The following is a 24,397-nucleotide window of genomic DNA, read 5'->3' on the forward strand; positions in this document are numbered from 1 at the left end:
ATGGCCTAATTGCCAATGTAATATATTTTTTAAAGGTGGAACAGAGGTCACAGCCAGAAGGAGAAGCTGTTAGAAGAAAGGGAGTGTAGAAAAAAGAAAGGAAGATATTAACTGAAAGAACAGTGGCATAAGAAGAGAAACGTGGCAGAACATGAACATAATTTGTGCAACAGTGAGGTACAGAACAAGAAATCCTCTTTAATATATGAATATAGCACCTGTGGCCTTTCTGCAAACTGGCCATCATTATAAATAGGATCAATGATGTAGACATAAAGGCATGTGGAAGATACTTCAAAATAGCAAGTGTTGATATTGTTAGAATGAGTTAAAAATATGCTTGACAGATATTATTAAGCATGGTTATGACGCGGAAACTGTAAGACCGTTTAGCCTCCACATGAACACTCTCAGTACATACACAGAGGATGATTTTCACTATATTCTACCTCCCTGCATCCTTAAAGCACTCTCTGCTGGTAAGATCCAAGTCCCACATATCTCACTGAAAACAACTCTGTAAAGCTCTCTAAATCGAAGATGGGCTATTTTTCGTAGGAGGCTCATTGGATTAACATATCTAACTTAAAAATGAAAGTCCTTGGTGACCTTACCAAGATCTAAAAAAGTCTGTGCGCAGACAGACTGCTCCATGGCAAAGGGTACATTGCCATGTTAAGGGAGGTTCCTAACTTGAACGGTCTCCACTTAGTGCCAGGAAGAAGCAGTCAAAGCCAATGAGCTTGGTCCTCTGCCTTAATGTTATTGGCACACTCAGAGCATGCTGCTTACAACAGTCTGTGCAAAGAAAAACTAGGCAGACCAGGCACTTCCTAGCACCATCAGGAATATAGATCTTTTTATTCTCCTTTTACCTAGTGCTGAAAGGTCAGACATCTGATCCTTCTATAACTAACGCCAAAAAGAAAAAAGGCTGTCAAAGAAGCTTTGTTGGTGTTGCTCCTGCCTCTTGCCCTTTGGAACTAGAGCTGAGACAAAGAATCAAATCAGAAAGGGCTGAATAGGGGGTTTGTGTTGTTTTTTCTTGCAAAGCTTTATGGGGTCTTCTGTAACTTCTGCCAAGTCACCAATCCCTGTTATACTGAACTGATTTTTTGAAGGACTGATTTTTCTTCAGACACTCAGCACAGAGATCCAGTAGCCAGACAAAGAAGAGGGAGATAAGAAAATTATTTCTTTAGATTGTAAGCTCTTCAGGGCAGAAACCATCTACTATGCTGTGTTTGTGTAAGGAGCTTGCCTTGGTGGATGTCTCCAGGTACCTACACAGTCTTCAGCTGTCTAGAATCAGTTCAAAAAAATTACTTTTCAGGAAACTATATATGCAAATCTAAATAATTTTATAAAATATTTAAAAACAGTCTGTAAAAACACAACTGAATGCGTATGTGAAAGTATAAAATGCTTACATAAATGTGGGGAAACCCCATAGGCAATGCAGTTTAAAAAATAATTGAAAAGCCTCAAATTTAAGTTGCAATATCCAAATACAGCCATTGATAAGGTCCTAAAAGAAGTGGCCTGATTTGTAGACATAATGAAGCACACAAAAATTCTGGCGACTCAGAGCAATCTGTGAACATTTGTCATCCTTGACAGTCAGTCATTTTTCATAAGTTACCTCAATATGTAGAGGAAATGACCCTAGGTTCCTTTTGAATAGTCTAGCCATGCTTATTAAATTTATTGTTTAAAAGCAACAGCTCAAACCCTCCCCAGTTTAGCAATTGATCGGGAAAAGCATCAGTAGCAATCAAGCTGCCTTCACACTGTCCGAGCAAGACATGCCTTATCCCTGACTCTCAGGAGGCTACAGCAATCTATTATGCACAAGTAATCATTTTAGGATGGCAATTAATGTTGATTGTAGTGCTTAATTTTTTTCCGGTATTGATATTTGACCAGAAACTGGAGAAAATGCTCAGATCAAGGTATTTGGACAATCCATCAGCCTTTTGGCTGTGCTCATCTGGACTAGATTTGCAATGGTGAGCACAAAATATTTGATAGTTAATATGTCATTTCAGTTGCTACACTGCTTTTAAGCAAAGACAGAGACCAGCTTAGAAGTTTAGTAAAAACATCCTAGAATATTTGTGAAAACAATACTTACGATCTGTTTGTTTAAAGAATAAAATAGAAACTCAAAAGCAGATATGCTAATTTTGTCAAAATAACCCCCCATATTTTGGTTTCTAGGGTACTTTCACAAGGTTATTTTCTCAAATTTCCTCTTTAATTCAGGCACATTCTAAATTATATTATCTTTGGCAAGAGCTGGCTTACTGGGTACAAAGCAAGTTTAAGCACTTCATGCTTTCTGATTAATCTTTGAAATACCTATCATTGATTATATATATTTTTCATCCTTACAATTTGGCCAAAGCTTCTGGCATTTAGAAGCTTCAACACTTGATTAGCTGAAATAACATAATATCTCCACGCCCGTTTTGCAGTCACGAGTTAATGACAAAGCAGCACATTTAGCACGCCTGTTGGATCACCAAAAGCACAGATCTGACATATATGGCATCTCATTCAAAATATGATTTGTTAACAGTGAGAGAAAGATCTCCTTCAAGGAAGGTCAATGTAACCTTGTCAGGAGACGCTCTCAGCATAACAAGTAGCTCTACAAGCATCAATTTGTAAGCACAAAATCTGCAGGAACTTAATTATTTTTGAGATCGCCATTCCTTTGACAAATGTGGCTGTAATCAGCCAATTGATTCACAAGCTGGGGGTGGAAAAGGGAGAGGAAGAGGAGAAAAATGAGTATGTGAAAGCCTCGAAGCACAGACCATTATCCCAAAGGCCTCATTTCATACCGAGACCAAACTAACTCTCCTGCCTAGTTTCCATATGAAAATGTGCCAAGGATCACTTCAGTAACTTAAGTGTTAACATTTCTTATTTACTGTAACTCTATTCATCTTGTCTGTGGTTTGTTAACGCAGCTTGAAAATGAAGCTAGATGGGGAGGTTTATAATCAGTGTCACTTACTGGCTTTAATAGTTTGGTTCTTCATTACCAGGTTGAGCCCGAAGATCATCTTGTCAACAGAAACAGCTATCTGTAGTGATAATACACTTTCCAATACGTTTGGAGGACAAGATAAAATCCTTTCTAATAAACCTGTTTATCAAGAACTCTTGAACCAGCATTATTTATTAAAATACTTGACATTTAAAACTTCTCAGCAAATTGTACCTTGCTCATTATTTCAATTACCAGGTGTGTTTCTGAACTCACACCGTCAAGAGCTGTCACCTACATCCCCCAGTGACCACGGCTGCTTGGCGTGGGGCAGTCTGTCTTCTCAGAGATCTCAGGACACCTCTGCCTGCTGATGCTCACATCTCCCTTATATGCTGGTGTACCAGTGACCAGTGGGGGAAGGTAAGTGATGCGTATCCCGAGAATACCATTACTCTGGAAAAACAATTCATGGAATTCTCCCACCAGAGAATTTCAGCTACCTAAAAGACCATAGACAGACAGGCTTCAGCCTAAATTTTCCCTCTTATGTTTTCTTACTTCATTTCACAATGCTTTCTTTTTTTTTTTTTTTTGTAATTAGAGGAGAAGCAGTCATCCAACCTCCATTTCCAATTAATCCTTTGTTCCTTATTGTGACCTAAATTTGTTTCTTCTCTTGCAGCACTGAAAAGGAAATATTCATTCTCACTTTCCTTTTTTAGAAAGAGAAAGAAAGAAACCCAAGCTAGTTTCACGCTGGCTGGAGCTGGACATAAAGCAGCAATGTAGAGAAATTTCAATGACATCTTGTAAAAAGACTTGGAGCCAGTGAGGTCTGGTCAGAGACAAACCTCCTGTCTCTGCTTTCCAGCCACTGCTCTTAGGGGACAGAGGTGTGATTGCAAATGGCACAAGAATGCAGATGCGTGGGCTGCACAATGTCCACATTCAACCCCCGGTTTTGGCCACATGTCAACAGGAGGGAACAGAAAGGCTGGAAAAAAAAATAAAAAAAATATTTTGGCAGAAGCTAACTTGTGCCAGAATGGGTGCTCCTGCAATTCTCAAGCAAGTAACTCATTTTGGTATTCAATTTTTCCTTCTAAGAGGATATCTCTGGAGTCAAAGTGATTCTGCTGTAAAATTATATAAGCTCGGAAAGACTTAGACACCAGCTTGATCTAAGAAAACCTTTTCCCAACACGTAAGCATGACCGCGTGAGATCCTGAGTGTCACTATGAGAGGTGCTGATCACAGCTGGTATCTCAGGAGAATCTGCCAGGATCCAGCAGGGTTGTACTGTGTTGTCTTCTACCCAGGTAAAAATCCTGATCTATACCATTACAGCCCAGATCAGATCTCTGCAGGCATTCATCCTCTTATTTAATTGAGCAAATAAACACTATTTGAGAAGCTTTCTGTCTTTATTTAAATAGCAAAGATATAAAACACAGCTGTGTCCAAGAATGCATGATTGCAGCTGTTAAAGCCAAAGCCGGAGGATGAATATTATAGTTTTTTACATTCCTATTAAGTTTCTGCTGGTAAATGATGCCTTCATACAAACTCATTTACCCTCTTCCCCTTTTGTTGCTGCATGTCTACTATATTTGGATCAATATCTGGCAGGTCTTCCTTGAAACAGCTGCTGAGATAAATATGAAATTAATCAAGGCTTTGTTTTTGTTGAAGCTGGGCTACATTTAAAGATTTGTTACTACAACAAAGAAATATTTGAACAGTAAGTACCATTCAACTCTCTCTTGAGCATTTAAACTCTTGTATTTGGGATGATTTAGCAGAAACAAAACGAAAATGATTTACTAAATGAAAATGATATGTTATTGACATTTGCTGGAAAAAATAAATATTAGAGTTGTATTGAAATATAAACACACCATTCTTGAAAAAGTTTGGCTGAGCAGATGCTATTCGAGAATATGTCTGGAGATTCAAATTTACTGGATTCTAGGTGAGAAGTAAATAAGTGATTGTGCTTAGCACAGCCAAACTAGTGAGATTTATTGAAAACAAAACAAAACCAAAAAAAAACACGTTATGCCTGTATTTTAAGTACTCTTCATAGTTCACACAAGGAGACCATGAAGTCCATTTCATGTGCAGTCACTATAACATTTAGTCTACAGTCAACACTGCCAGATATTAATCTAAGGAAAAGGATACTTCATCTGGGCAATGACTACTCAGGGCTCTTAGACCTAAGATCCTGATTTATCAGTTCAAGACATCAGCAACTTAAGAACTGAGTGAGTGGAGAGTGGCAAACAGCTCCAGGAATTCCAGTCATCGTAGTAAAACACTGTTACCCCACAGTGGAAAGTCTCCAGATTGCAAATACACACATTCCATTGAAACACGTTGTGGGAGGCAGAGTTACCCACAGTGGAAAGACCTTTTATAGCACAAATAAGCCTGCAAGCATGTTTGGCTCATGCATTTTTATTTTTTTTAAGGAATGATTAATGTAGGTTTAAGCAATAGACAGCAGCACCTGGTGAAATCCAATATATGTCCAGAGACAGACACCATGCCAAATTCCGTCCTTATGTAAGCAGGTATAAGTACTCTGGGAATAACACACTTGATCCAGGGCTCAGTTGGGCTCACAGATGAGGATAAGAAAAAACGAAAAACAAAAAACACTCTTCAAAGATGCTAAAATTACTGTTTCTAAGTAGTATTGACATTTCTTGCAGTACACACTCATCAGTTATCACACACTGCTTCTGGCAGCACAGGAGAGCAATGTACATCCCTGTATAGAAGAGCTGCAATTGAAAAAAGGAACTAGGGAGAGCTGAGAAAATACACTGGTCCAAAAAAAGATGTTTCATGAAGGGTGCACATTCTCATGAAAGTGTATACTGAAATAAAAAAATGAAAAAAATGTTTTATAAGAGCAAAATATTTTGTTTGGGCCTCTTCAGGTGAAATACCTTTATTTTTAATTTTGTTCTATACCTTTCAAACAGACATCAAATAAAAAAAACAAACACAAACTTTGAATTTTACCAAAACAAAATATCTTGATCAACAAAATATTTTAGAGGTATTTTTTGGTAAGGAATTTCTGAAGTTTTTGGATTTTTTCTCATTTAAAATCCTAACTTCAAAAGAGCAGATTCCCCCACTAATAAGTAACCTAGCGTCTGCCCATCTGCAGTGCATAGTTCGGCATGGAAGTTGCCTAGCAGAATTGATGTAACTCTTGTTTGAGAGTTACTGGATTTTGGCTTGAATCCACAAATTCATTTTGTTTAAGGGTACATGCTGAATTCAGGTGCCTCCCCTAGGAGGTTGAGTGCTACAGCCCAGAAACAGTCTGCAGTCCCTGCAATGATTCTGTTTTGCTAGGACACTTAGTGAGAATTTGAGTTCTTTTGGGAAATATATGGTTTAAAAGTTGATGTCCTCATTTTCCCCAGGTTGGAAAATGGGGAGTTTCCATGACTAATAAATCTAGTGGTACATTTGTTTGAGCTCCACCCATATAGAAACAAAGCAAGTCTTTGTAGTCACAATGATTTATCCCCAAATAGTTCACTTATCAGATAGATACTTCCTGCTGTGCCAGACTGGGTGAAGATTGGGTGCCTGGGGTATTAGATGCAGAAGGGCTTGCTCTGAAGCTGCAGGATCAAACTATGTGTTAAGACACACTTGTAAAATCAAATCTTGTGTATTTCTTTATATAGCAGACTTCACTCATTCTTTCAAATAACTACCATGATGACATTTAGAGGAGAAAAAGTCCATTTTACTGAGTCCTCAAGAGACAGTGGATACTGATGTGTTATTTACAATCCGCTTTCAAACCATTTAGCTCTGATTTTTTCTGAATCTGTCTCCTAGCAAGGCCAGACTCTCTCACTCCTCTTAGCAAGGGAGGCTAAGCCTTGACATTAAAGCTACTTGACGTGAGGTGTCACTTATTATTTGCATGGTGACATAAATGTGTGGTAGACCAAAATGATGCAAACTGAACACAAATGAGTCAATAGCTCAGTATTTCAAAAAGAGTGGAGGAATGAGAAGGCTGGATCCAAAAAGCTTCTGGAAAGTGCAGAAGAACCGAACAGCTGAATAATGGAGCCAAAAATTGGCATTGTGGCTCTGATAGCTTTGCAAAACTCAGCTGAATCTCTGAGCTAACATTCTGCCTGTCTTGCCAAGAGCACATGAGGTATTTCTTTCATTTCTCCAGCCTCATATGCTCTCAACTGTAGGACGTTGAGCTCCTCAGATGCCTGTGTGTTGTCCCCCCAACTTTACAGTCCATCATGATAAAGCACTTTCTCACCCTGATGGGAACTCACGGATTGGCATCACAGCAACACAGTTTTAAGGTTACTCCATGCAGTCCTCCAAGAAAATGCTCCTTATTACCCCAAATTTCCTCCACAACTGCTAATCATTTCTGTTCTCCACCAGTACCTCTTCCCATCAGTCACCACTAATTGGAAAAACACAGAATAACTGTTTTGTCGACTAAAGCAGGTTCAGATAAATGTTCTGACAAGTAATTGCTTGATTTCAGCTGCCTCTTTTCCACTATTAGCTATATCACTTCTCTATCAAAAGCACGATAAAACATCACAAGCAAATCCATCTACAAGTGCCACATGTGAATGTGCAGCAACCTGTTCATATCAAGAAATACATATCCCATGTAGTGCCTTCCCTGCTGCCAGACCTGAGAATTGTATTGACAAATTAATGCCTGCCAGGGTAGGAATGACAGGAGTCTGGTAGTCAAAAAACTCATGCAATTTATTGTAGATATCAGCCAGACCATGGTAATAAAAATCACAGAGTAGATTCATGGAGCACTGCACCTACAGACATTTGTCCTAATACTGAGTGGCTCATATGATCTGGAAGAGACACATCAAAGACATGCTACCGGCCACATTTCCTCCACCAGACTAATGGGTTTCCTACCTGTGAGTTAAACTAATGTAATATAACACGCTGGGTAGAAAAGAGCATAATGCGGAAGGCTTCTGTAGAAAGAAATACTACCACCGTCACAAACTCTGGGCAACAATTGGCAAGAAACAACAGAAAACATTTCACAGCGGCACCACAAACCTGTAGCTAATGCTCACGCTGGACAAGCCGCCCACTTCAAGAAAAGCCTACCTAGTACAGCTCCCTGACACTAAGAAAACACAGATAACTGCAAGTAGCTTCCTTTCAATTATCGTTTTACAATTTATTCATTTTTAAACCTGACTGAAGCACCGCAGTCCAGGACAGGTGACTAGGAGTCAGGGGATCCTAGCTTTGGGTTAATTGGCCCCTGCTTGTGTTTCTGTGCTATAGCTCAACTCTACCCCATTTTTTTTGGCTGTAAAATGGGTGTAATGGTATTTTTCTTTATTGAGGCTAATGAATTATTCCAATGAATGCATTATATTTACCATATTTTCAGGCACAGGTGTGATAAATAATTGTGTGTGAATTATAAATTGCAGATAGTGATGTCTGCTTCATGGTTAATTCACAGAAGCTTAAGATAGAGCACTTAATAATCTAAGCATGTGCTTATTTATCCATGCTGGGCTATATTCTCTGTTACACGTGTGCTGATTTTATATAGGGAGCATTTATTGCTCTATACATATGCTTATCTAATTGCACTGAATACACATGCTTTATTAAACTCATAAATGAGCACGTTTATGGGTCTATGTGAAATTAGAGCCCTTCATATTTTATTTATAAAGTGGGACAATAGAACTGCATTGGCATAGAACATCCATTTAATTCAGAGGATTTAGGGTCGTCCCACAGATTTTGCTATTTTTGACAGAATCAAAGCTTTTGGATTTTTTTAATTAGATTTCCAGCCCATCTGCTTGCAAAGATAGCCTTGACAATATAAACTAATGCACATTTGTCTTGCTGAGTCTGCAGCCAGCGGAAAGAAACAATGAGCAAAGAAGAATGGTGAACTTGTACTCTCCATCTTATTGGGGTGTTAAGTAAAAAGCCAGTTCTGACTGCCTAATATCAGGATTCTTAACTATTTCCTTGCTGTTAATTTTGCCACCTAACCTAAAAAAAAAAAAAAAAAAAAAAAAAAAAAAAAAAAAAAAAAAGCTTGTCAAAGCCCTGATTTATTCACTTCACCTTTTACCCATTTTGATGTCTGTGCTGGAAAATCAGGCTGTCAATTAGGACCAGGCAAGTGTCTGGCCAAATATAGAATATTACAATTATAATCAAGTATTTTGCATCTTTTTTAACATGTGGAGTAAAAGCATTGATCACAGCATAATCAGACAACTAGTATTAGAAGCCTAAAGTGGAAAAGATTGCAAACCCACAATTATTTTGGATTTGTTATAGAACCCACAGGAGCACTAGCCTAATATATGGTCTAAAAAGCTTTATGATATAAAACTAAGGAAAACAGATTAAAAGATGTCTGTTGCTATGGCATGCTTTAAAAACAGCATAAAAAACAAAGCTCAAATAGACTCAGACTTTTTCCTACCACTTGAAAATAGTAAGAATACTGCATTGGTGACTTTAAAAAGTGACACTACCAATTCAGAGCACTTCAATAGAATTTTTAAGATCACCCACAAAGCTAATGACTCTAAAAAGAACGGACTATTCCTGCATTTTCTGTAATATTAAAATTGTGATTCTTAATAACTGTTGCACAACACTTCTTGATGTCATCTGTCTTAAAATCACTGACAACGTGTGCTTACATCAGTCAAGCAAGCTTACACAGGCTATAGATATCAGAAAACGAAGAGCTAAGATTGACTCTGAGTTTATGACAGTGGGTGCTGTCTGAATTATCATGTTGTGGGGACACTATATGGATGTAGCCATATCCTGATACTGTGTTTTTAAAGGACAGCAATGTTCAATGACTGTGCTTCTTTAATCCTATGGACTGTCTGATAAAAATATCTTCCATCTGGCTCCTGCTTGTATCCTTGTTCCTCACAATATAAAAAGCTTGATTAAGCAATTAAGACAGTGCGTGAAGCACATGTTTACACTTGCTGGGTACAGATGGACTTACACACACACTTGACTGCTTTGCTGGAGGAGCATCACAATCCTTAAATAAGAACTAGGAAAGGACATGTGAAGTAGAAGCCTGTAGGCCAGGCAGGCCTTTTCCTGCTTTGGTTGACCTCTTCAATCAATTTCCAAGTTTATTTTAGTGAAATAATGTGTTAGCCTAACAAAGTAGTGATATCCACCAGTCATTTGTGATTAACAGTAAATACGGTGAATGCATGTTTCCACCTTGATGACTTCCTTCTTATGTCCCTGATGATTTACATCACACATAAATGCCTGTGTTTTGTAATTAGATGTTCTCTGAAGTAAGAGTTACACAAGTCTTATGCATGGTGAATGGCTGCATAGACAGATCTGCTATAGTCTATTATTTTGAGAAACATTTCTGGACTGAGTCTGTTTGCAGAACAGATGTGCATTTCTGTTACATTCGGACTCTGTTGAAGTCATCTGTAGCCAGAAGAACCAACAGATGAAATCCTACCATTTTCACAGAAGGCATCTATCAAAGGCTGGAAGAATTAATGGCTTGATAAATCAACCCAGATCCACTGTTAAAATGACCCGATATATGAATTTGTTTTCAACTACAAAATCTGCCAAAAATGTCCTATTACTTCATCTGGTGATAATGAACCTTAGCTCTTCATTCTACCCCATCTAACTAACACAGTTTATCAATGGCTGTGATATAACTCGGCCAACATTTCAATCTATTTGATGCGAAACAGAAGGTGCCCCATACATTACTTTTAGCATTGGAAGGACAAACGGCAGTCATAACCTGCTGTATCATCTTTCATTCTGAAGGGTCTTGAAGAGTTTTGCTATGAGTAATTAGGTGTTATGCTTTAGAATATTTCACTCAACAACGAAAGCAGAGGAAACTGCCTTTTTATATTGGATTTAGACAAAGAACAAAACACACCCCAGAAGATCTTTGACAATTTTCTTTGAAAAGGAACTTAATTCTTGGCCAAGAACAAGAGAAACAGAAGAAAAGCAAGGACTATTGTGCCAAAAAATGTTCACAGGTGCAGGAATTAGACATTTAACAGAATCCCTAATTACACATCTGATTTTTGGCATCTTTTCAAAGCAGCATGAACACAGTTAAAGTTCTTTTGTGCATTTGTGTCCTTCTACAAAAAAGACAAAAAACGTGTTTTCATTTGTAAATACAACTATAAGTCAATTACCTTTAAGTGGGCAAAGCAAGCACAATATTAGCAAGATGGACTTCGGCTTCTGGAAACACTGACTTGTCACCAATTTTAAAAGTTCAAAAATGAAGATCAAGGCAACTTTGTACTGGTACTGTATCTGATGCATTTATACGATTTATACAACTCCACTTTCTCTACCTTACTTAAGTATCTCTGCTTAAATTTTGCTGGTGCCAGTGGGAATGTAGAAAATATTTATTTTAACATGAGAACAATTAGCATCTTCTTCACTAACAAAATATTTCTAAACCTGGTGTCAAAGTTTGAGCAGGTAGATCCTCAAGTAGCCTCTTTCTCAAAGGTATTGAGTTGATCTTACCTAATGAAAACGTGTGCCTTATTCTTATAATTGGTAGTATCCAACAAGTCTTTGGAAAAATTGCTACCAATGCTAATGTACCACAGATGCAATTTAACAGTCCATAAAACTACACAGAGGAAGTTTCCTACAGAATTCATTCCTAAATGAAAATCCCAGGAAAAGTTTTTATCTGATCCTATTTTCTTGTCACCTACCATATTACAGCATCTGACACTGCAAAATCGCTGGGGAGGCTGTTCTGGAACTTAAGGGGAAACTGAGTTTTCCAGTAAGCCTGGTAAGTGTGACATGATGTAGCGGGTGGGTTCTGCCCCGAGAAGATGGCAACCCTACAGAAAAAGCACATACTGCCTGTGTATTTTATTCCTAGTCTGAAAGTTCATTAACAAAGTAGAGCTTCCAGACACTCTTCCTATGGGTAAGATTGTCTGCTACTTTCCTATGTAGCTGCTTTTTAATTAGATGTTAGAATTGCGGCTCCTTCCCACAAATCTCCAATGGGAAGCAAAATTTAAACTAATCTGTGATCCTAGAGATGTTTGCTTCTCCAGATGCAGTTTCTGAACTGAATTACAAATGCTGTAAAAATGGGAGAACAGAGAAATAAGTGGACATAACCACAAAACTGGATGTGATTAATCACTGTTAGAAGAGGTCAATTCCATCTTGACAATGGAGTTAAAAAGAGGTCTTCAAGAAAAAGTACATATTGCCTATTTGATAGACTTATACTGACAGATGATTAGCAGGCAGCATTTCCAGCCATTCTTCCTATTCTTAAGATCCGTTGGTTTATCAGGTACTTGTTTTTCATTTAGATTTTGTTTTGGAATTACAGTTCTTTCTCATTCCCTGTACTTGCTGAATGGAAAAATGGTACATTTATAATGAAGACCTCTTACCATGTGTGTTTTCTAAGGTCAGGAGATGACACAGTATATGGACAATTTCTTACACAGTGCTCCCAAGGCAGTAATGGGAATTGCAACTTTAAAGAGCCTGCTTCCCAGAAATAAGAGGTCTATTCAGTGTGTACTATTAAATGAACCTGTATTTTTGCCTCATGCAGCATAACTTTGATAAAAATGCTTAGGGTTTTTTATCTTCAAAACGTAAAAATATCAGCTAATTTAATTTCCTAAAAGTTTGTGAGGTGCCTACTGCATGGACTGGTAAATTCAAGTTTTGTGGTTAAGCTAAGGGAGAAGATAACTCAGTGTTGAAGCCAGAACTAAAATTCAGGAAACTCTGCATATTTTCCCTGGTGTTCCAGGATGGCACATACCTTAGTGCAAATGTGACCTAAATAGGTGGCCTAAATTAAACCTGAGGCTCCCGTTTGATTGCCATCTACAAAGAGCACAAAAGACGTAAGCAGAGCTACTAATAAACACCATTCTTAGTTGGTGGTCTAAGCAGAGCTGCTAAAGTGGAAATACAATTTTAGTCTCAAGTTAGGACTGACACACAGTAGAAAAACAATGGAAGGGAAAATTGACGTTGCTACATTAGCAGAGGACTTTGGTCTCTAGGGCTGTCAAATGCTGAATCACAGAAGATTGAGATAGAAGAGACCTATTTAATCATCCTAGGTGGGGATGTAGTTGGTACTTTGCCAAGAAAGAATACTAATCAATACCATAAGCCTACTTTTCTTGAAGCTAATCTTTCACTGGCATTAAATTCACATGCAAATAAAGAATAGTAGGGAATCAGTTTAGATTTATATCTCATGTTAATATAGTTTAATGAATATTTGAAAATATGGAATACAAAAGTCTCCATCTACTATTACTGATGGTAAGATACTGGGTACCTTTTCCACGTGACATACAAAGCGTAAGTGCATAGTAGATGAAACATGTACAGTGAGCCCACTTGGAGTTCTCTAAGGAAAAAATCTTTTGTTCCTAGTAGAAAGTGATGTTTTCCTGCTGAGCTGCTTAATCATGAAATGGTTTGGATTGGAAGAGACCTTTAAAGGTCAACTCATTCCAACCCCCTCCTGTGGGCTGGGATGTCTTCCACAAGATTTGGTTCCTCCATCCAATCTGACCTTGAACGCTTAATTAATATCATGCAACAGCACTTCAGAACGTAGCATTCATAGTTGAGCTGAAACAAAGTATTTCAAAACTGTTTTGCTCGTCATCCCTCAGGACCACAAAAGCCATTACCTTGTTTAGCAGAATGGTAACCTGGGCAGGTAATTCGAAAGCACCAACTGGAGTTCCAAAGTATCAGAGCCCCATGTATTATCCCAGACTGGGGTTGCTGATGGATCTTGCTTGAGTATGAATTGCTCATCTGGTCACAGACATGCATTACGATGTCACTGTAGGAATTTGTGCTGATCGGTTGAATTTAATGCATTGAAATAAGTGGCATTGCTCCAGGATTAGTTTGGTCCAATGTGTATTTTGAAATGCCATAAAGTTTCTACTAAGGATCCCACCCATCTTCATACTTAATGCTATGCTGACATATTTTTTATTTTTACTTCTCAAATGGACATGTTTAATAACAGCTTGGGTCTTCAACCCTGACTTAGGGTGGGGGGCAGGGGAGTGCAGAAAGGTTGAATTTTAGCAGCCAAATATTTTAATGTTAATGTTTAATGTTAATGTTAATGTTTAATGTTTAATATTTTAATCTTTCAAACTGAATTTCAAAGTAATATTTATCCAATCCTCAATGACAACATCAATAGCAGAAGCATCTGGCCAGCCAGATGCTCAAATAAATAAATTAAAAATCAAGCTTAACTCAACGTTTTATTGAATGACTAAGTGGTAGTATCACTGCATAGATATTAGAGATTGTCAGTTCTCCTTCTATTCCCATGGGAAACAGGGTGATAGATGAGAGCTGCATCACGTCAACATCACATACACACTTGAGTAGTGCACAGAAAATATGTATAAAAACAGCCTAAATCTGGCTCGTGATGAACTGCTGCTGCTGTTGCAGAGAGATGCACTTATTCTACAAAGCCAATGCTTCGCTTCGATCTCTATTCAATGACTTTAACCAGAAGGATCATTCAGCAAAGACATCTCTTGGAAATATTACACAGAGCCTACAGAAGGATTCAATTTTCTCTTGCTTGCATTGCAGCAGGGGTACGCGGGTACAGGGAAGAGCAAGGAAGTGGAAGAGGCTTCTCTGAATGCAGCTGCAGAACAAAGGAAAGCTGTTCTGGAGGTTTGACTTTTTGGCAAAAAGTACTACAAAGGAACCTGCTAAAATATTACATCACTGGAAAATTCTCCAAAGACTAAGGATTTTCTTTAAAGTTAAACATAAAATAAAGCTCTGTGTACACAGGCAGGGAAACCAGTGCTCCCTTCTTCATAATAGAAAAGTGCACCATGGCAAATATTGCAGACCAGAAAATATCTGCCGAGCCAAAAGCAGATTTGAATTACACTTTTCCACCTTTTTTGGGGTGCAGAGGGCAGCATTTTCTAGAATTATTTTTTCTTATTTATGGTTTTCTTCTGAATTAAGGTATTTCCCTTTCTCTCTCTCTCTCTCTCTTATTTTTTTTTTTTTTAAATCAAAGTAGCCTGGCAGCCTCACACCACATAGTTACAATTACATTTTGCTGCACACGGCATTACAGGATCCATAGGGAACTCTATAGCAGTGCCAGGATCCACAAGGAAAACATTAAAGGAGCACCTTGTGGAAAATGAGAAGAAACCATTGATGAGATTTACAACTGCCTACCAAACTCTTGGATACCAATTCCCTTTGGAAACAGCAGAGAATTGAGCATCCCAACCTCTGAGACAAAGTCCCAACCCATACTTTCCATGCTGTAAGAGCATCGGCCTGCTCAATACCACATGTTGCCATGAATTGGTCGTTGTTCTATTTTAGTATGATCCAATTTTCTAAGACCATAAACTAGCACGCACTTTCGGGAGCACTGGAACTGCCGAATCCTCAGTGGTGGTTTGTGCATTGAGTCTCTAATGTCTAATAATGCATTTGCCTCTTCTGGAGCTCTTGTGCTCCAAGATATCCCCTCTACCTTCAGTTTCTAGGAACAGGTGAGGTCCCAATTAGTGCCCACCTTTCCCTCTCTGTGGACACTAATTAGGTCTCCTCTCCTTGACAGAGCTGTCTAATTTCATTAGACCTGTAGGAGTTTAATATTCTTGAGAGTCTTCTCTGACAGATTTGGTTTAAACAGTGACTGACAGACAGCATGTTTGCATAAGCTTTGTATCATTTGGAGACAAGGCTAAAAATACATTCCTGAAAGCACATCTCCAGTCCTCCTCAAGCTGTGCATTGGGGAATCCAGGCTTTGCAGCAGCATCCCCAACACCTCTATCCATCCCACGAGGTGAAGGACCAGGCAGTCTTGACTATCTGACTCTGCTTCTCCATCTCCCAGTATTTGCTCCATACTGGGATGCAGTAAAGGTCTCATTCCTTCGCCATGGGACTTTACAAGATCTTTCCATTGACACTAAAACACCTTTGACAATATTCCCATTACAAAGCAAACTGCAAAGCACTGCGGCAGTTTTCCTGCTCCTAGAGACATCCGTGAGGAGGGTGGCATAAAACGCTTCCAAACTATAATAATTCCTGAGAGTGAAAAGGAAGTAGCACATACTGAAGTTACTGATGAGGAACACAAGCACCCATACAGGAATGAGACAAAACCATTTTACAGTCTCTGTAAAAGCTGTAGGAAAGAGATCACCAACAAGAAAAGTTAGGATTGGCTGAACTGCTGCATATTCTGCTGATGGCTGCTGACAGCTTCACCAGGGAACCGCAGGGAAGCAAACCAGTGCTGACTCTGCTGCCAGCATGTCGTTCCCACAAAAGGTCTCTGTCTGCTAATTTTAACTCCTCTGAATTACTGCTCACATTAGCGCAAAGCTGCCTTCTTCTTGGAAGTCTCCAGGTCGCTGCTGCCCGCACCTCTCTGAGTACTGCAGAACCCCAGGTTTGGTGGCTAAAAAGCCCACGAGGAGCAGGCACCAGCCTTAAATCAGTGCTAGCATGGGAAAGACCAGAGAGAGCAGCACAGCAAAGCGCGCTGCAGAGACTCCCAAACCACTTCTCTGCCACTGAAGAAGAGGATGGAGAAAATGATACATTGCATAGAATTAACGTCAGGTTGTAGTGCCCACTGGCTTCCTCAGCAGTGAATGGGCATGGGTTATATCCTAGCTTACAAGGGGGTTTCTCACTTGTCTCCATCAGCTCAGCTCCTTCTTCCAGGCAGCTAATGCTGGTATAATCAACATGCAAAAGCCATTTAGCAAGGAGGAACAATGCTGATCTAATCCCCAGGTCGAGGGCTTGGACAGAGCCCAGAAAGCAGAGCGAGGCAGCACAGCTCTACGTGAGGCAGCTCAGGGGATGGGATCGAGCCCAGCCCTCGAATGTGGCTCCTGCATCCCAGGGCTGGGATCGTACCTGGGGCCACCCCTTGGTGGAGACAGGGCAGTGCCTGCCATAGAGCAGTGAAAGGCTTTGTCTACACCTGATTTGGGTTCAGGAAATTCAAAGGAAATGCACTTCTTCAAATCTGCTCTCACTTGTCCTTTCCGAATGGGGGTTGTTTTGCTGTTTACCCCAGACTTGGAGAAACTCAAGCAGAATAGTTCCCAGCCCTGAAAGCCCTGTTAGAAATGCAGTCACTACCGCCAGTGTCACCATGAAAAGGCAGCTGTGGTTTTCCCAGTACCTTGGCAAAGCTCAGCCCCCTGTGCCATCAACCCCTTATGACGCCTTGAGGAGGCTCAGCAGATGCTGCTGCGTGGGGTCACCATCCTTACAGGAGATCTCTGTTTCTACATCAGCTCCCCTGTGGACATGCCTTTGGCAGGAAGTGCTGCCACAGGTATCTCTACCCCTGCTCAAGGCTGCATTGATGATTTTCAGGAGCCCTCCAGACCCTTCTTTCTCAGTGAGGAACAACCATTTTCTGAGGAAGAGTGAAGCCAGGTGTGCTGATGTTGTGGAGTTATGGCTTGGCAGCAGTAGCCTGTGGGCTTCCTATTTCTTGCCCAGTGGACATGGGAAGACTGGGGCTGTGTGGAAGGACTCCACTCACTGCCACCCTTCCGGTGGCTTTGAACTCCCAGCTTGAACACGCTGCCTACGGTGAGGAGAAGCAGGGGCAGGGCAGGGCTCTGAGCAGAAAGGGCCAGACCGGTAACACCAAAAGGCAATGGACCTGAACGGGTAGAGACACTTGCTCTGCTGCTGGGGAGAGCACAAAGTAAACCAATGACCTTTAATTTCATCAGATTTTTTCCCCTTTGAGCCTTATCCACTGACTCTGCTGAAGAAGGCATGAATGAGCTCCCACTGGGCTAGAAAAGCAGCGGAGCACCAAGGAAAGGAACTTCTCTTCCAGACCTATGCACTTTCTTTGTATATTAAACTTGGCTGGCAGGGCTACCTCTGCAATCTGAAATCTTCAAATCAGGAACCCACTGGAGAACCTTTATGTTGGAGACATTAGATGAACCAGAAAGAACCCAACATGCATTTGAAATTCTCAGCATGAGTTTGCATGGTTGGCAGTAAGAGAAAACTGGACACACACACACACACCTAACTGTAAAAAAGAACAATTGCCTTGGAAATAATTCAGGCACAATAAATGAAGGATTCCTTGATATTAACTGTTTTCAATTGCAGATTTAGAGCCTAAAATTAAGCAGATGTCACGTGCTGAACAGAATGTTTAAAACACAATTGCAAATTGAAAACGTAGTTTTTCTGCTTGTAGCAATCAGTACTTTCAATTATTTATTGAAATACAATTTATATCAAACAAAATGGAGCAAGCTACTATTTAAAAAATACAGAAATATTGGAGAAGTTAGTGTGAAAATCCAGTAATAGCTTTCCAGATCTTCCAAAAATAGTGCAAATATTTTTGGATAAAATCTTGACAACTTACAAAGGGATTTGCAAAGTATTTTCCATGTCCTTTAAGGAATTAATTTCAAATAAAGGATTCAGTCTTGAAATAGCAATGACCTTTTTTTTTTTTTAAAAAAAGTCTCTGAACTTGTGTTTTGACACAAGACAATCAAATCTCTATGGGTTTGTCTCAATATTAACATTATATTACTCTCATTTGCCTCTATTTCACAAAATATTTCCATCAGAAAGATAAGGGATGCTTCTGCTAGATGAAACAGAATGTATTGGATGATCTCTGGTACGAGTGATAAGCAGAGCTCAGCTTGCCCTGCCTTTCATCAGTCTTTAGAAGAAAAAAGCTGTGTGAGCTGTGCAATTCACAGTACATTACCTACAAAGCTCTGTATTGCGCTGTGTTGTTCACCACAAAACCAGCCTGAAAACACTTGCACAGTTATCCAGCTGGAAGACAGAGCAGGTCTCAGCAGCAAACAGAGCTAGAACTAGCCTGAGAGTGCTCCTGGCTTCCGCGAAGGGCAGAAGAATAGAGGACATTTGCTTTAGATCCAGAGCTTTGCAAGATTAATCCTTACACTATCCAGAAAACAGCAGCAGGCAATGAAATCAGGAAGTTATTTGGAACCTGATATGGAAAGCCCCCATTTACTTTAGGTTTGGGCTGGTTTTCAAAAAAAATCCGGGGATTACAAATAAACAAACATAGGAAATGAAAATTTTGTATCTATTTGGAAAAAAAACACAGTTTTATATAAAACACTGTCAGAAGAGATATTGAGAAGCTATCACTTTCATCCCTCTGCTGCAAAACAGGAGCACCACCAATAGATGGGTCATTCCTCATAAACCTTCCAACAGGGTCTCCAAAGCTGCAGATGCCACAGCAGCCTGCTGCGTGCTTCATTTATTTTATATGTGTTTTTAACCTCTTTCTTTTTGCCCTGTTTGCCACGTACATCTGGACCATTGTTTCCTCTAGCTCAGTTTTACATACTGGATTGTCATCATATGTCTTTATTTTCCCTCTTGTTAAACTAAGCTACCCCAACACCTTCAATCTTTTCTCGTAACTCCTACTCCACAGTCTTTGACTGCTGTTGTTGCTCTCTGCATTTCTAGAAGCTTTTGGTCACAGGGGAGCAGGCCATCCTGGAGCTGTAACGACTTACTGCAGAATTTGACATCATTTATAGACACCATCCAGCTATCTATAAAATCTATAAAACGTCACAGCCCAGTTCTCAGCAGGTCATTAACACAGCTGGCAGGAGACCAGAAATTCTCTTTTGGAGAGCTGATTTCCAACAAAAGGTGAATGTGCAACTTGAATGTGTAACCTGGTCCTTATGTGGTCTGTAAGTAGACAGATACAAAGCAGGGATGTAGTCAGAAGCCCTTTGAAAGGCCACAAGATGAGACCCCCAGCCATTTCCACATAGGCTCCCTTGTCACTAACAGACGGTGATAAGTAGCAGCATCGTGTACCAATGCCACGTACAATAGAGGCTGGATGTGAACTGGCTATCAAGTGGTGAAAGGAAAGGCTCTTAAATCTACTGGCATTCACGTCAGTTATATACTCCTAATGAACTTCTTTCTCCAAAACACTTTTTTTTTTTAAATCAAATTATGTCTGAAGCAAATATTAAACCTCCATTAGCCTCATTAGCTTCAGTTCACTTGTTAATGTGGTATTTTGATGCAAGTGGATGGAGGAATAATTATCTCACACGTGGCACCAGATATTTAGTTACTAAAATTATTATGAAGTCCCTGGTGTTATTTTTAAAATACACGGATATTTTTGTAGATCTACAACAGCCTCCAGCAAAAACCATCCTCAGAAGCTTCTTTAGTGCTGGGATTGTGTCACAGAAATTAGAGCTCCAGGGTTTAATACCTATCAATCAACAAAACGAGTTTCACACTACTCATGGCCAGAGGAGCTAATATACACAGTACCACAGGTCATGAGAGAAGAGCTTAAAATAAATGCAAGAGAGGTGAGTATTGCTACATTTTGCCAACCCCTGTGCTGTTCTTTTAATTTTAAAAAGCCCCAATCATTGAACTAATTTTTAGAGGCACTTGTGTTGTTTTACTGATCCTAGCACCTTTAATCCAGCTCAGGCAGCTCTGACAAGCTGTTCAAACACACCAGGCTGTCCCTTGGAAACACTTTGCTACTGTTATGAGTCCTGGATGTCCCCCAGAACTAGGAAATACTTGAGCAGGTTTTTAAACAGAGGACAAATAGAAGTAGATATCTTTAAAAATACAGGCCTCCGAGGCATCTCGGGTTTCCCCCTCTGCAGAGAGCACACAGGACTGCTTATCTTGGCTCCAAAACAGACTGATGTGTTCATCCAGAAGATTCACTATAGCTGACAGAGAACATTTCCTTCATCATATTGCTTCGCCATGTGGGGAGATAACTCAAGCTAATAATATTCTGTCTCCTTGTTATCTTCTTATAGCCTATGCATAACTTAATTCTTAATTCCAAAGGGCTCACAGCAGAGATTGGCCTGGTGCTAGTTTCATATACACACATATAAATCAAAACTCACTCTACTGGAATAAATTGCTCTACGCTAGTGTTAAAAAATAAAATCCTCAGTGAGGTCAGAAAATTCCCCCTTATTAGGGGGCAACTAGCTCAGCTCCACTGATCATAAACACAATGCTATCCCAGATTCAGTCACGCCCTCCAAATTTCTAAACACTGCATCCCATTTAAATTTGCATGTAAATGGGAGCTGTCCTGATTCACAAGAAATAAAGCCTCGCCTATCCAGAAAGCATTAGTGCAGATGTGAAACAAGCAGAAAATGGCAGAGCAGTAGGGACCTGGCATCCGTGGCAATTATCTTTACTTCTAATGAAGAGCATCTTAGTTTCTTGCTAATTAGACAGGAGCACTTTAGAGAAAAGGACCTCTCGGTATGCCTATAAGAGTCAGCGTACAGCACCAAACCAGGACCGCATTCGTTTGCAACGCCAGACAACTGCTTGCCTCCTCCTCCTAGTTCCCCAGACTGTAGGATCAGGACCTGAAGTTCCTAGATCTGAAGTCTCACCCCCACACAGCAGTCCTCAGCTGTGTAAGAAACCCCACTGACTTCGGGCACCCGCCTGGCTGTCACTGCTAGCTGTATGAAAGCACTCACTATTCTGCTCTAACTCAAGCAGACATTGCTGCTTTCAGAAAACCCACATTATTATTCTGTTTCTGAAGAAGGAATTACAGAAAGCTGAATCAGAAACTTTGAAAACTGCTAGTCAGGCCCTGGTTTCACTTACCCTAAACTATCATCATATTTCATCACCAACCTTATACCTGCTCCCAGCAATGTGCCACCTCTGCCCCTCCATTAAGATACAAAACCAGGGTTAAGTGACAGATAGTATCAATGTAGATAGCGATCTGTCTCACTCAGAAACCACTGCAGTAGGAATAAAGAAAGAATTATTATACTGGTGTCAATAAGATAAATTACAGCTTTTTTTTTTTCCCCACCAAGAAATTCTAGTTTTCCAACCAACAGAGAATCTCTCTCCCTTTCAGCACTCTGAGCATCAGACTAGTTTCTCCTGACATCGTGCCCAGAGTCTCGGCTAATGAAACTGTTTATTTTGTAGATGGCTGATGCAGTTATTCATTACAGCAGTCATCTTGGAATAGATAGAAACTGGAGCCAGTGATATGAATTCAAATTCAGTGCTGTTCCTCACATTTATTTGTTTCCAAAAAGTAAATAAGTTTGAAAGCTCTGCTGGTTGACCTAGTTAAAACAAACTAAATGTTTAGGGAAAGATGAGTTTTCAGTGTTTTCTCACACTGCATAGCTTACACAGTCCCACGTGCCAAACCCTCAAAGTCTGTGATCACTTTTTCCTCCCACCACAGTGAGTTCACAACCGCAGCACCAGAAAAAACAGGACTGGGAAGAACCTAAAAAAGTCACCTGCTGGTTTATCTCTTCTCCCTAACATTTATACCCATGCTAGAGATTTTCATATAGAGCTATGGAGGTTTTTAAGAAGAGATGAGATGATTTATTCTAGTGTTTACCATTCCTATTTATAAATCTTTTCCTCTTGTCCAGCTTAAACTGTTCTGTTAACTTTCTCCTGTTCTCTAGGCTGAGCAGCCTCTGCCCTTTTAATCCTCCGTGACAGGCTGCTTTTGCTAGACCTCCGATCACTTTCTGCTCCCCATCTCTCAGTGTCTGATATCCCAAACAGGAGGCAGTACTCTGGTTAACAGCTCCAAAATACCAATCTGCAAGTATCCTGGGGAAACCAGTGAAAGGCCTTCATGAACAAGTAGTCAGTCCTTTACTGATTGTCATGATGGGAGGCTGTACTGCAGAGGAACAAATAATATCTGGCATAACTAGAGACATGTCCATCAAAGGTGTCAAACATCACGGCAGAACAAGGCTCTGCAGTGGGGGGTCACGAGGGAGAATGCTTTTTTCCATGTTTCTGGGTTTTGTATTAGCTCCTGTAGCATGCACCTCTGTTCCCCAACTTCAGCAGAGAAAAATCATTGCTGGACTGATTCACAGCGAGGCAACCAAAAGCAGCATCAAAGACTGAGCCAATCTTTTCAGTTGTGTGAGAGTGGGGAACACAATGGGTGGATCTTGATATTACTGCCATGCAAGAAGAGGAATTAATAGAAAAGTTTGACATACTAGAAGGTCATTTTAACTGTGCAATTGCTTGCAACCCCTGTCTCTGAGGGAAAAGAGGCAATGTCATATCTTTGTACTTGCAACCATGCAAAGGATGATAAAATGTAAAGGAGCAGTTTCATTACTGGAGCAGCTGGAGGGGAATTGCCAAGCCGTGGGACACAGACTCCCAGGGAGTGACCTACTGCTCTTCCAGCTCCACAGCATGTCCATAATCTCCCTCACAAAACAGTTGAAAATAGAGTTGGCTAGAGGAAAAGAGAGGGGGGAAAAAAAAAGAGTGAAAGGAAAAGCAAACCAATTCAACTTATTAGTAAAAGCTTGATGAGCAAAAGTCTACTGCAGCAAAAAATGCATCACCTGAGGCCATGTGAAGTCCTATCAATATGAAGTGAACACTGGCACATCTGGTACATGTGGTTTCTTTTGCCCTTAATTCTCTGCAATCTCCCAAAACAGCCCTCACTTTCTTTCTGTACTGAAAGCAGGAACTTTGATTTCTGTACATCACACATTTAAGGAACTGAGTGCACTTGTGAGACACTTACCTCCTTATATCCAGATACAACCAGCCCTCCATTTTCAGATGTTAGCTTTTCACTCTTTACAATAATATAAGCATTATTGAATGGGTTATATCCCACATTTTAAAAAATAAGGAATTCCTGGGGGTGGCACAGGGTGCATCACTGAAACCCTGAGCAGCCCTTCTCAGCCCCTCACTCACCCTGGGGTACCCACACCTCAATACCCAGTGTGGTGGTTATTGGGTAAGGATAGTGGACAGGCCTGAAAACAGGAACAGGAAGCTGGATGACGGTGTGCATAGCTTTGTACTCTCCGAGGCATTAAACATTGGCCTAGAAATACCTACCTGGGCACTGAGCCTGACAAACCGCCTCCTGAAACTTGCTAAGATAAATACGCACTGGCAATAGACTCATCTTCCAGCATCCCTGGGAAAGGGATGGGGACCTGCATGTTGAAGGAGGAGCATGGGGACTAATGCCTGGAAAGACGCTTTCTAACAGAGCTGGCTTGCATGCAGAGCCATTTAAAGTGCCTTACTTTGCAAACTGCCCCTTTTGTCCACCCACTTTCCTTCCTGAGCCTGGAGAAAGCTCAGGGAAGTGCCAGTGC

General features: G+C 40.1%; 1 protein-coding gene across 1 annotated transcript in view; it reads right to left on the minus strand.

Moving 5' to 3' along the window:
* The window catches only part of KALRN (kalirin RhoGEF kinase), a 500,534-nt gene that overhangs the window by 305,480 nt on the left and 170,657 nt on the right, over positions 1–24,397 (minus strand).

The sequence above is a fragment of the Cygnus olor genome, chromosome 6 (assembly GCF_009769625.2).
Source record: "Cygnus olor isolate bCygOlo1 chromosome 6, bCygOlo1.pri.v2, whole genome shotgun sequence".
In the NCBI taxonomy this organism is placed as follows: domain Eukaryota; kingdom Metazoa; phylum Chordata; class Aves; order Anseriformes; family Anatidae; genus Cygnus; species Cygnus olor.